General features: G+C 40.7%; 1 protein-coding gene across 4 annotated transcripts in view; it reads right to left on the bottom strand.

Annotated features, from left to right (window-relative positions):
- The window catches only part of ERC2 (ELKS/RAB6-interacting/CAST family member 2), an 845311-nt gene extending 831153 nt beyond the window's left edge, over window positions 1-14158 (bottom strand). For all 4 annotated transcript variants that reach the window (XM_050958427.1, XM_050958428.1, XM_050958429.1 and 1 more), the window contains exon 1: window positions 13965-14158. The gene's annotated coding sequence lies outside the window, so the exon portion shown is untranslated. The remainder of the gene's footprint in view (window positions 1-13964) is intronic.
- Window positions 14159-14409: the final 251 nt, after the last annotated feature.

Here is a 14409-nt window from a genome sequence, read left to right as displayed (position 1 = left end):
GGATAAGACAAACTGGAAGTATTATGCTTATATTACAGTTAAAATATTCACACCACTTTGCCCCAGTTGGAGACTATAATTTGCATTTGAGTGTCCAACTGCATTTTAAGCAGTCAGGTACGATTCATACATGCAGCATGGTACAACTAATTCAGCATCTCACCAAAACAGAGAGAATGTGTGTTAAGTGCATAAAGAGCTGCGAGTCTTGGCAAACAAATTAAGACTCTGGTTCCTGCAATTGGATTTGTTAGTTCAGACCCCTTCATTATTAGATCCAATTGCAAGATTAAGGCTTAAATCTTATTTATAAATAAAGGCTATTATATTAAGGCCTGGTTTTTATATATGCCTATTTTCTCATAGGGAATATATTTGTGTATATTATTTCATTCAGGCCCTTTAGATAAAGGAAGCCCATCAGTAGAAGAAATTAAGTTTTTTATAATCTTGAACATTTTAGGAGGAATTCCTTTAATCACTCATATTAGTTTCTATACTGTGTTGTAAGAATATGGATTGGGAAAAAGACCCATACAAAATTTAGGGAGTAAAAGACTATGGATACAGCAGACTTTGCAGAAATTTGTGATGTAGGTAAGGCCATATTTTATTTTTAAAAGGGGAACAGACAGGACAGCCATTTATATTGTTTCATGCAACAGGCTCATTTAACACAATATCAACTCATTATGGAGGATCGCTCTCTGTATTTGTTTTCCCTTTGATATCCAATAAGTGACGCATGATTTTCATAAAACACTATTATAATTCATCAGCTCTACAAACTATAAAATGAACTCATACAGATAACTGGTTCAATCAAAAAGTGATAAACATGTCATGATATGAAAATAATTTATTTCCTTATAAATTAAAATAAGATATGATTGGAAAAGTCATACTTGGACTGCATGATAGAGGTGACAGTAATCAAAAATAAATTTTATTATTTGCATAATGTAGGAGCTACTGGTAGAATAGTAACCAGAAGGCACGTAAAACATGCCTATAATACCTCAAATATCTATGATTATGTCTATGTATATATAGACATAAGGATTATAAATTAAATAACGTTTTGAAGCACAAAGTGTCAAAACACTAAGCATACAGTGTGACCTATTTATTATAGGAAGGGAGTTTAAAGATAGGCTATTTATTTTCATATAAAGAATTCACAGATAGGAGTTGAAAGTAATGATAAAACTGTCTCAAGATTCTCTAAAATAAATTATATACATCTACAAATAGACAAAGTACTCAAATGAATCTATAACTAGTTGAGCAAATTTGTGTACAATTCTATATCCAATTACTAACACTGTTATTAAACAAATAAAACTTCATCCTTTCATCTCATAGTTCCTAAAGTGCCTTTAAAAATTATGCAAAGACTTACACACACACACCCCAAACATCCCAGACCTTTATGCATAGGAGTAGTTTCCACTGAATTCTTTAGGACTTACTCCTATTAGTAAAATTATACACACTCAATTATTTGCAGGCTAAAACCATATATCAATTTTTCCTTTTAGTAATAAGAACATTATTTTAGTTTAGGAAAACAATAGAATAGCATCCTGTTCAAAGAATACTTTCAAGACAACACTGAACACCACACTGATGCACAGATGCTCTCCCACCAACAGCACAACAAGAAGAACTCCATATGGACTCCTCCTGACAGTCAAAATGACAGTCTGGACCTATACATAGAATGCTTCCACCGACGCACACAGGCAGAAATTGTGGAAAAACAACATCGCTTGCCTCATAACCTAAGTAGTGCAGAACGCAATGCCATCCACAGCGTCAGAAACAACCCTAACAGTGTAATCAAAGAGGCTGATAAAGGAGGTGCTGTTATCATCATGAACAGGTCTGACTACCAAAAGGAGGCTGCCAGACAACTCTCCAATACCAAATTCTAGAGGCCACTCTCCTCAGATCCCACTGAGGAATACACTAAGAAACTGCACCATCTACTCAGGACACTCCCTACACTAACACAGGAACATATCAACATACTCTATCTACTACTACCCAAGATCCACAAACCTGGAAATCCTGGACGCCTCATCATCTCTGGAATTGGCACTCTCACTGAAGGACTGTCCAGATATGCGGACTCCCTACTCAGACCCTATGCCACCAGCACTCCCAGCTATCTCTGTGACACCACTGATTTCCTGAGAAAACTACAGTGCATTGGTGATCTTCCAGAAAACACCATCCTAGTCACTATGGATGTGGAGGCTCTCAACACAAACATCCCACACACAGATGGAATATGAGCTGTCAGGAACAATATCCCTGACGATGCCACAGCACAACGGTTGCTGAGCTCTGTGACTTTATCCTCACGCACAATTATTTCAAATTTGATGACAATATATACCTCCAGACCAGTGGCATCACTATGGGCACCTGCATGGCCCCACAAATGCCAACATTTTTATGGCTGACCTGGAACAACTCTTCCTCAGCTCTCAACCACTCATGCCTCTTCTCTACCTACACTACATTGATGACATCTTCATCATCTGGACCCATGGAAAGGAGACTCTGGAAGAATTCAACCACAATTTCAACAGCTTCCACTCCACCATCAACTTCAGCCTGGACCAATCTACAAAGGAGGTCCACTTCCTAGACACCACAGTACAAATAAGTGATGGTCATGTTAACACCACTCTATACCAAAAATCCACCGACCACTATGCCTACCTTCATGCCTCCAGCTTCCATCCCGGACACACCACATGATCCATCGTCTATAGCCAACTGCTGAGGTACAACCACATTTGCTCCAACCCCTCAGACAGAAACCAACACCTATAAGATCTTCACCAAGCATTCTGAAAACTATGATACCCACACGAGGAAATAAGGAAACAAATCAAGAGAGCCAGAAGTGTACCCAGAAGCCTCCTGCTGCAAGACAAGCCCAAGAAAGAAACCAACAGAACTCCACTGGCTATCACCTACAGTCCTCAGCTAAAACCTCTCCAACGCATCAGTGATCTACAACGCATCCTGGACAAAAATCCCTCGCTTTCACAGGACTTGGGGGCAGGCCAGTCATCACCCACAGACAACCTGCCAACCTTAAGCATATTCTCACCAGCAACCACACAATGCAACATAGTAACTAACTCAGGAACCAATCCATGCAACAAACTTCAATGCCAACTCTGCCCACATATCTACACCAGTGACACCATCACAGGACCTAACCAGATCAGCCACAGCATCACCGGTTCATTCACCTGCACGTCCACCAAAGTAATATACGCCATCATGTGCCAGCAATGCCCTTCTGCTATGTACATCAGCCAAACTGGACAGTCCCAGCGTAAAAGGATAAATGGACACAAGTCAGATATTAGGAACAGCAATATACAAAAACCTGTAGGAGAACACTTCAATCTCCCTGGACACACAATAGCAGATTTAAATGTAGCCATCCTGCAGCAAAAAAACTTCAGGACCAGACTTCAAAGAGAAACTGCTGAGCTTCAGTTCATTTGCAAATTTGACACCATCAGTTTAGGATTAAACAACGACCGTAAATGACTAGCCAACTACAAAAGCAGTTTCTCCTCCCTTGGTGTTCACACCTCAACTGCTAGAAGAGGGCCTCATCCTCCCTGACTGAACTAACCTCGTTATCTCTAGACTGATTCTTGCCTGCATATTTATACCTGCCTCTGGAAATTTCCACTAAATGCATCTTACGAAGTGAGTATTCACCCACGAAAGCTTATGCTCCAATACGTCTGTTAGTCTATTAGGTGCCACAGTACTCTTCGTTGCTTTTTATAGATCCAGACTAACATGGCTACCCCTCTGATACTTGACATCTTGTTTTAGCGTCAGATGTTCACACTGTGTTTATAATAATGTTTCACTTTCCCTTTTAAACTGGAGAAATTCTATGCAAAAAAACTTGTTTTAACATTTACATTCTGGATTATTTAAAAATCTATCAAAGACCACAAAGAAATCCATACTGTAATCTACATTTTTTAATTCCGCAGCCGTACTTATTTTTACAGTCATAAAATATATAGCAAAATTATGTGGATGAGCCATTTGAGCCCGTAAGGATATGTATGCCTGAGCCATAACATTTTAGGCTGTGTTCTCATCAAAATTCATAAGGAACCCAATCCTGTGAGATGTGAAGCATCCTTCAGTTCCATTGTCTTCAGCATGAGATGAGGGTACACATCACTTCTCAGGATTGTGCCCAAAATGAACTGGGCTGGACCTCATCCAGCCTTATATTGTAGCCCTCCAAGGAACATGCAGTTGCTGTAGGAAATGTTTTTGGTGATTCCCTCTGAGTGAGTACAGAACCAGTTCCCGAGAATACTGCTAGAAAGCACTCTGGAGTTGCCATTTTTCTGAGGAGACAGAACTGAATTCCCAACAACTGGCGTTATTAAATATTTCGTAGTACTTTTCTGCTGTGCTACACCCTCTTTTCCTGCTTTAGTACAAAAGTTGAGCCTAACACGTTCAAGCATTATCCATGCCAATTCATATGAAATTGTGAGCCATCATTGTAGACATCAAATATGAACATCTAACATCTGTTTTCAGTGTTATTCTACTTAGCAAAAAGAGTTGTCTGAGCAGATGTACCATTTTCAAAAAAAAAAAAAAAGATATATGTATAAAAGCCACAGTACAGCATACCTGCCAATATGTGGCAATCAAAAGTAAATATGCCTTTCACAGCAAACTGTTTCTTCCAAAGAAGGAGGCCAAAAGAAGCATTTAGGAGCACCTGTATCTTCCTGTAGTAGCAGCAGGAAAAGAACCAAGACTGAATGCAGTTATGCTTTACCATGTTCTACTATTTTGATAATCTTGTCTCAGTGTTCAAAGAATGATGTGACAAGAAGCTGTATTTCAAAAAAATTATGTTTCTTTTTGGAAGAGGGGAGATGGGAGAAAATTGTAAAGACATAGTTCATGAGGTCACAGAAAAATTTAGACCCTAGATCGTCTTTTTTTAGAAAACAAAAGATTCATACAATGTATAACATACACACAATGAAATACTATGTTGGTCATGTATCTCTTGGCAAATTAATTTTTAAATTAATTTTATTGCCTGTGAAAGGTGCTGGGTTAACAGCATTGAAGACTAAAGGAGCAGCAGCAATGCAATCTCCCTCAAAATTTGACATGAAGGGACCATTTCCAGGAATGAGATAGTACAATCTCCAGGTCAATTCAGTTAATGGCCTCTGGGAATCAAAAGGCTCTTATTGGTTCCATTTGTGAGGTTGGACTTTGTAAACTTCATTTGCAACTGGACTGAGACCATCAATGTATCACTGAGCAGTCATCCTATTTTACTAACCTTACATCAGCTGCACTGGATCTGAACTAGTTACCTGGAGGTAAAATGCTCTGTATCCTACTAACAATACCCTTATTGCATGAGTGGCAGCACTGTACTTCTACTTCTCTCACTTCCTCTGAAACAAGTCTGTTTCTCTTGCATTCACACTGATAACCAGACTGGCAGCTGACAACCTGTCCTACTAGTTCCCCTTTTCCAGCAACACCTATCCCAACTGCACACAGTTATCTGAATGACAACAACTCTAGAAGTTTTCACAGATAAAGCTACCAGTTATCTTACTCTCTTCTCAGATCTTTTGCCTTCCTTTATCTTTTCATGCTTATATCCTAAATTTTTAGATTTTTTTAATTTAAATTATTTTAAACTCTAAAGCACAATCTTTCCAGTCATTTTACTTAATAAAATATTTATTCTCCATTTCTCCAAACACCAGCCACTAGATTCTATTGCAGCATTGGGTCAAGAGTAGTCAGAGCAGTACCATAAAATTTGTTAGCATGGCATGCAAACAGCTTAAAATTGTTAAATATGCAAATAGACATATTAGAAATGGAACGGCACTTGGAAAAAAAAAGGTAATTTGGTCATTAAAGAAAGAAGGCAGGCTAGCCAGAGAGTAGTTGTTCCAAATTCTCACTCAAAATAAGTGCTATACTGTAAAAGCAGGTTTCTTGGAGAATGGTCTGTGTTAGCCCAGAAAATTCATCTGCTCCTTATTTCCAGAACATGACTTCAGAAGTGAGAAATTTCTCTAGGCAACTGAAGGGCAAATCCACCTAGGCATTCAAGGATACCTTGCAACTCTATGGTGGAACCAAGTTCTTATCCTCAGATGTACCCTATCCACCGCCATAAAAAAAAGGAAGGGGGAAGGGAGAGGCAGAATATGCTCCTACTGGAACCAAAGGCAGGTTATATGCTACTAAGACTGCTGCCTGGACTTTAAGACAATCAATATTTCACCACCATCCAGACTCCCCTGGAAAGAGACTGGATATTTTTAGACTAAAATGACAGGAAATTAAAGCCATTTTCACCAGCACCAGCTCCAAAAGATCTCTCATGTGTGGTAGTATGCTGTCATGCAAGTGTATTAACATAGTGATTCTCTGCTACAAAAAACACTATCACTGCAGGAAAACCTTTTCAAGAGCAACATCAACAGACATAGATGAATGAGGTTCTACAGACATATTGAATGCACGATAGGAGATGGTTCCAGAGAGGAAGACAGCAACCTCTCTCTAAATTCTGGACACCATGGCTGACAAGGCCTAACCTGCACTATCAGAAGCACCATGATCCTTGCTGGACCAGTTTCTTCATGGAAAAAGAAAAGAACCAATTATCACTTTAAGAAGTGGGGATTAGAAATCGCAGGCAAATAAACCAAGTAAATTGCTAGACTTCCCTGAAAAGAGCCAAAACTGTTACACTAATTTTAAATATCTTCTGAAGCTCTTACCTCTGCCCTTAACCACTGGAATTTATCAAAAAGACAAAAAAGCACCAGTTGTCTGGTATAAATAACAACACAGCATGAAAGCTGAAGCTCAGGAAACAATAGTTAGTAGAATGAAGATGCATGCCCAAATTTTTTCTGTACAAAGGCACATTTGATATCTAAGTTTATAGTCTTGCCTAGACCCCAAATATAGCCTATAACCATTCTGAGGCAGAACAGAAAAAAAAATCAACCAGTTTACTTCACACCTTAGATATTGACAGCGATAGCCTACCATAAATCCAATCCACTTTACTTCAAAAGGATCATTTTTTAAAGAGTCATTAACACACACAAACAAAAAGGGAACCCAATTAAAGCCAAAAATGCTCTGAAACAATTTTAATTGATTTTTCTGCTGATCTATATTTTCTATTTCTTCTTTTTAGTATTGCCCAGAAGAATCACCATTGCTGGTACAAACTACGGAGGGACAAAAAGGGGGTGATGGTTTTGCTTGCAATTATGTAAAGTCTCAGTCACTGGGTTTTAATTTTGCAAGCCTGAAGCCAAAGTTACTCTGTACCCATGGTCTTTGGTGCAGTTTCTAAGAATGTGACGTATTTTACATTTCCCAAGTTTTCCCTGCTGACCTGTGATTCTCAAAATGAAGCTACCTATTTTTCCATTTAATTAACACTTGTCTTGCTTCAAGGACTATGAAGAAAATAAAAGTAAAAAAGTATGAAAATACAGCATTAACATTGCAAACTAAAAATCAAAGCATCTGGTAAGCCACACTCAACATTGCCAAATACACATAAAAGCATCCAAAAGACTATCATCTATAGTGAAAAAAATACATTGAGGATACACACTAAAGAACCTTGAAGACTGGAAAAGATATACATAAGAGCACACAGCACATCAGCCTCAACACTGCAAAAATTCATGCAAGAATATTACAAAATTGCACTTGGTATTTTTAAAGTGAATAAAAAATTACTGACTCGGCCCCTCACAGTCTATTTTAGATCAAAAACACAACATGTTAGGATGGATAGAAGTACTATAAATACTGGGAGAGAAGTTGTCTCTGAAGAAGACACACAGGCCTTAGTGGACTTAGATCTCTGTTTCCTTTTCACCTTGGGGGAATGCTCCTCTGAAATGCTTCCAGCTCCACACACTGGGTCATTTAGACAGGCAGAATTGTAGGATTTAAATAAGTGGATAAGATGGTGGAGTTGGGAGGAAGGATTTAGGTTTATTAGGAACTGAGGAACCTTATGGAAAAGAAGGAACCTATACAGGAAAGATGGGCTCCACCTAAACCAAAACAGAACCAGACTTATGGCATGTAAAATAAAAAAGGTTCTAGAGGAGTTTTTAAATTAAAGACTGAGGGAAAGCCAACAAATGTAGAGAAGCACACAGTTCAGACAGAAAATCTCTTAGGGAAGGATTTATTAAAGGAGATACTCTATATCCTAATAAAGAAGAAAGAATAGAAGCTGAAGTAGTATAGGTGGGAACAGAAGATAAATAATCAAACAAAAAACAATCCCATCCAAATACATCACATGAAAGCAGACAACTAAATATAGACAGATTTGATAAGGGTTGTCTTCAAATGCTAGAAGTCTAAATCTAAGATGGGTGAATTTGAGTGCCTGGTATTAAATGAAGATAGTGATATAACAGGCATCACAGAAACTTGATGGAATGATAGTAATCAATGGTGGTATATCAGGGTACAAAATATATAGGAATAACAGAGCAGGTTGTACATGTGTGGGAGTAGCACTATCCGTGAAAAAGCATATAGACTCAAATATAGTAAAAACCTTAAATGAAAAATCAAACACTACAATAAAATCTCTATGGACAGAAATTCCATGCTTGAAAAATAAGAGTATAGCAGAAGGAACATACTACCAATCATCTGATTGGGATGGTGACAGTGATTGTGAAATACTCAGGGAGATTAGAGAGGTTACAAAAACAGAAAACCCAATAACAGAGAGGGATTTCAACTATTCCCATATTGACTGGGTAAATGTCACCTCAGGGTGGGATTCAGAGATAAAATTTCTAGACACCACTGCTTCTTGGAGTAGCTAGTCCTAGAACCCACATGGGGAGAGGCAATTCTTGATTTAGTCCTAAGTGCAGAACAGTATTTGGCCCAAGAGCAGAACTGCTCAGTAATAGCAATCATAATGTAATTAAAGTTTATATTCTTTAAGGAGGAGGGGAAATACCAAAGAAATCCACTACAGAAGCATTTAACTTCAAAAAGGGGAACTACACAAAAATGAGGAAGCTATTTAAAGAGAAATTAAAAGAACAGTCACAACAGTGAAATGCCTGCAAGCTACATGGTAACTACAGTAAAACCTGCCTTAGGGACCACCTCTGAAGAGAGACCACCTGATATGAGTGACTGCTTGCAGAGGCCTTGAAACATCACCGCTCTCTGGTGTTCAAACCTTTGAAGAGAGACCACTTCTTACAAGCCACCACTTGTGCTAACTCCCATGGGTTGTCGCTCTTGGCAGCTTTTACTGCATTTGAAAACAAATAGAGGTTCAAACTAAATATATACTCCCCACTCAAAAAAGAAAAAAGAAAACAGTAAGTGGACTAAAAAATGTCACCATGACTAAACCACAGAGTGGTCAGAAGCAAAAAAGCATCCTTTAAAAATTGGAAATCCAATCCTACTGAGGAAGTCTGACAGGAGTATAAGCTCTGGCAAGTCAAATGTAAAAATATAATTAGGCAGGCCAAACAATAATTTGAAGAACAACTAGTAAAAGACACAAAGATCAACAGCAAAAAAAAAGAAAAAAGGTTAAAGTACATCAAAAGCAGAAAGCCTGCCAAACAAACAATCAGTGGGGCAACTGGATGATCAAGGGGCTAAGAAGCACTCAAAAAAGACAGAGCTGTTGCAGAGAAATTTAATGAATTATTTGCATTGGTTTTCACTGCAGAGGATGTGAGAGAAATTTTCACATCTAAGCCATTCTTTTTAGGTGACAAATCTGAGGAACTGTCCCAGATTGAAGTGTCTATAGATGAGGTTGTGGAACAAATTGATAAATTAAACAATAATAAGTTGCTGGACCAGATGGATTTCACCCAAGAATTCTGTAGGAACTCAAATATGAAATTGTAGAACTACTAGTTGTGGTATGTAACCTATCAGTTAAATCAGCCTCTGTACCAGATGACTGGAGGATAGCTAATGCAATGCCGATTATTTTAAAAGGCTCCAGAGGTGATCCTGGCAATTACAGCCTAACATCAGTATCAGGCAAGTTGGTTGCACCTATAGTAATGAACAGAATTATCAGACATAGATAAACACAGTATGTTGGGGGAAGAGTCAACTTTGCTTTTGGTGAGGCATGATTTCCCTTTTAAATCTATTAAAAATTTTTGAGGGAGTCAACAAGTATGTGGACAAGGGTAATCCAGTCAGTATAGTTTACTTAGTCTTTCAGAAAGGCTTTGACAAGGTCCCTCACTAAAGGCTTTTAAGCAAACCAGGCAATCATGGAATAAGAGGAAAGGTCCTCTTGTGGATTAGTAACTGGTTAAAAGACAGGAAGCGAAGGGTAGGAACAAATGATCAGTTTTCAGAATGGAGACAGGTAAATAGCACGGTTCCCCAAAGATCTGTACTGGGACCCATGCTGTTCAACATATTCATAAATGAGCAAGAAAAGGGTCAATTATACAAAATAATTCAAGATAGTTAAGTCCAAAGCTGGCTGTGAAGAGTTACAAGAGGATCTCACTAAACTGGGTGACTAGGTAACAAAACAGCAACATTGAATTTCATCTGCTAAGTGCAAAGTAATACACACTGGAAAACATAATCCCAACTATATAGACAAAATGATGGGGTCTAAATTTGCTCAAGAAAGAGATGTTGGAGTCATTGTGGATAGTTCTCTGAACATGTCTGCTCAATGTGTAGCAGCAGTCAAAAATTCCAACCATTAGAAAAAGAGACAGATGATAAGCCAGTAAATATCACAACGCCCACCATATAAATCCATGGTACACTCGCATCTTGCATACTGCATGCAGTTCTGGTCATCCCATCTCAAAAAAGGTATTAGAAAAGGTACAGAAAAGGGCAAAAAGTTAATAGTGGCATGGAACAGTTTCCATATGAGGAGAGATTAAAAAGACTGAAACTACTCATCTTAGAAAAGAGACGAATAAGGGGGAATAGGATAGATGGCTATAAAATCATGAACAGTCTGGAGAAAGTGAATAAGGAATTATTATTTACCTCTTCACATACCACAAGAATCATTGTCACCCAACAAAATTAATAGGCAGCAAGTTTAAAACAAACATAAGAAAGTACTTCACACAACTTCTGGAACTCGTTGCCAAGGGATGTTGTGAAGGCCAAAAGTATAACTGGGTTCAAAAAAGAATTAGTTAAGTTCATAGACAACAAGTCCATCAATGGCTATTAGCCAAGGTGGTCAGGGCAACCCAGTGCCCTGGTGTCAACAAGCCTCTGATTGCCAGAAACTGGGACTGGATAACGAGGCTCAATAATTGTCCTGTTCTGTTAATTCCCTCTGAAGCATCTGGCACTGGCCACTATCAGAAGACGAGATACTGGACTAGTAGGAACATTGATCTTACCCTGTGTGGCCATTCTTATGTTATGGGGCCAGTAGAATAGTTTAGGTGGGCAGAACCTTTTCTCCCACATAGGGCAGTTAAAACTACTGAGGGAGGGTCTCCAAACACACAAATATTGGGAGTGTCCCTCTAAACCCTTCTACTTCCATGGGGCAGTGAGAAGACCTGGAGAGAGTCAATTTCCTATACCAGCATAGGGGAGTCAGGGAATTGGGTCTCCATATCAATATCCTAGCAGCAAGGACTTGGTTCCAGCACCAGCTGGGCAGCCTCTGGAGCTCAAATGAGTCTCTTCCCACCTCCAGACCATAAAACACTGAAAGGATCTGGGGAGACTATCTCACTGCTACCACGTAAGGCAATAATAGGGCCTGGAGAGACTCTTTCTCCCCTCCATGTATAGGGAAGTAAGGGAACCGGGAAAGTCTCTCCTTTCCCCCAGGAGGCACTTCAGGGGACCCAGAACATATGTTTTTCCTCACCCATCCATAGGCAGTGAGGAGAGGTGGGGCAAGTCCTTCCCTTGCTACCATAGCAGCCAGAGGAGCCTGAGAAGGAGTTTTACCCCTCTGTCACAGAGCAGGGAGAAGTGTCTCACTAACATACCCCATTGAAGAGCGGAGTCTCTTTTCCTCTTCCCAGGGAGACGATAGTGAGGAAGAGAAGGGGTCACTCACTCTCTCCTCTCCTTCTCGGGGGCAGCTAAAGGAGATGGCAAACCACCTCTTCCGTTCATGGGGAGAGGTCTCTCCTCCTTCCCGCAGCGGGCAGGGAAGGGAACCGAACTGAGCCCATTTCCTCCCTAGCTGTCCGGGAACCTGGGTGAGAGTCTCACCCCCATGAGCTAGCGGGTGGTGCTGTGGAGCGGAGGGACACTCGCCCCTGGAGCGGTGAGAGGCAGATGGGAGCTTCTTGCCTACACAGAAGCAGGAGGAAATTTCCCGCTCCACCTGGGCAGCGTGATGAGCTTCAGCCTTCTCACTCCTGGAGCAGGCACCTCCCCGGCCTCTGGGCGTAGGGGTCCGTTCACACACGTGCAATGCAAGGGGGTGGGGGTGGGGGTGGGGGTGGAAGCTGCAAGAGTCTTGGGGGCTGGTGGTCTTCACACCCCAGCATGCGAGGTGAGCCTGGGGGCGCAGAGACAAGCCTCACGGTGCACTGAGGGTGGGGAGGGAGCCTAGGGTTACGGGAGGTGTCTCTGCCTGGGAGCGGCTGGGGAAGGCACTAGAGGAGTTGTGTGTCCCTGTGATGGCAGGGCGGGGGAGTTGGCGCGTAGCACGTCCTCCCCTCCCGCGGGGCGGCTCGGAAAGGGGGCCGAGCCAGGTGCTGAGTCTCTCTACCCCCAGCGCCCTAGGGAAAGGAAGGAGCAGCGCGGAAGCCACTTAGGGGGAGAAAGCTGCCCGCCCGTGAGGGGAAAGGGGGCTCCAGAAGGCTTCCTCCCCCCTTCGGTGGAGCTGTGGGGAAGGGGCACTGAAGGCGAGGGGAACCGGGCCAGCAACTGACTGGGAAAATAACAAATGGTTAAGTGAAGCCCTTGATTTAAAAAGCCAGAGCAGGAAACTATCCCTGACAAGTGGGATTTGCCCTCCTCTTGGTTGCACGCATTGGCCGTGCTGATTGCAACGAGCCAGTTTCTGCCAGTGCAAGTGGCCTGTTGGATTGTCCATCAAAAGGGAAATATCAATTCGCCGCTAAGGGAGTAGATTCCCTTCCATCCATCACAAGGCTTAGCAGGTAGCCGCCTAGAAATCAATCACACACTAATACAAGAGACACCACCCTTCTCCCCATCACATTATTACTCCAGCTCTTTAAGAAAAAAATGTGTTTGTTTGTATGATAAATATATTCCTGGGTTTATCATCTGCATCATAATCTTGGGCCACCTAAAATGATCCTTAAACCCACACAGCATTGTAAATGTGCAACCCAACTAAGTATTCATTCATTACATAACTGCAAAATAATATCCTGTTAGTCTTACTCCTGATTTCCTTTTCCCAGCCACAAAAAGAAAAAATAAATCAGAATTTTTTTCTGACACCGTTTGTCTTTAAAACCCCCCCACCAAGCTTTACAAATTATATGGGCTACAAAGCTAGGAATTTTAAATTCTCATCAATTTCATGCTAGACTTTAATACAGTAATAATGACAATATTTGTATATTGTTCACAAACATGACAATTATATGGCTGATTTTAGGAGAAATTGCAAGAAAGGTATGTAGCCGATTCTGTAGGGAGAGGCACTCATTGCTACTAGAATAAGATGTGCACTTGGTCACATTTATTGCAATGTATTAAAGGGCTGGGGGAAAAACCCTTTTTTGCCGTTTCTTTCTTCATTTTCAGCCACTAAATAATTTTAGACAGCAATATATAACAATGTTGTTAATCAAAATTAATACACAAAAATCTATTATGGCCATATTCTTGCTTAAGCTTCTCACCTTTCAAATCATTGCATCTGTCTTTCCTCCTCACATGGATTTTACAACATCAAGTCTAGCTGACAGCTGATTACACTGAGGAAAGAGGCAGCGTGGAGAGCTGGAACAGACGAACATTTAAGAGGCAAGGGAGAGAGGGAGTCTGCTGCAGTCAGGAGAGGTTTGTGTATTTCTGTCCCTCGTCTTTCTGTCCCTCAGCGAGTCTCCCTCAGTAAACTGCGAGCCTGGCTCTCTGGCTTGCTAGTCCCTGACTCAACATTCCCAGCATTCCCGAGGAGCTGAGTTTTCATTAGGGCTGAGCAACCTGCCACAAGGGGCAGCAGCAAACTCCCTAATAACAGAGCAAAAAGAGCTCTAGCAGCACAACCACAGGCACTGCAAGCCCATGGATTCCCACCCAAGTATTTGTCTCTGTCCACTCATTGCAGACCCACTATCCCTATCT

Source organism: Gopherus flavomarginatus, chromosome 6, assembly GCF_025201925.1.
Source record: "Gopherus flavomarginatus isolate rGopFla2 chromosome 6, rGopFla2.mat.asm, whole genome shotgun sequence".
Classification (NCBI taxonomy): domain Eukaryota; kingdom Metazoa; phylum Chordata; order Testudines; family Testudinidae; genus Gopherus; species Gopherus flavomarginatus.
Note: the sequence above shows the minus strand (reverse complement) of the source record. Positions and strands in the feature narration are given on the sequence as shown.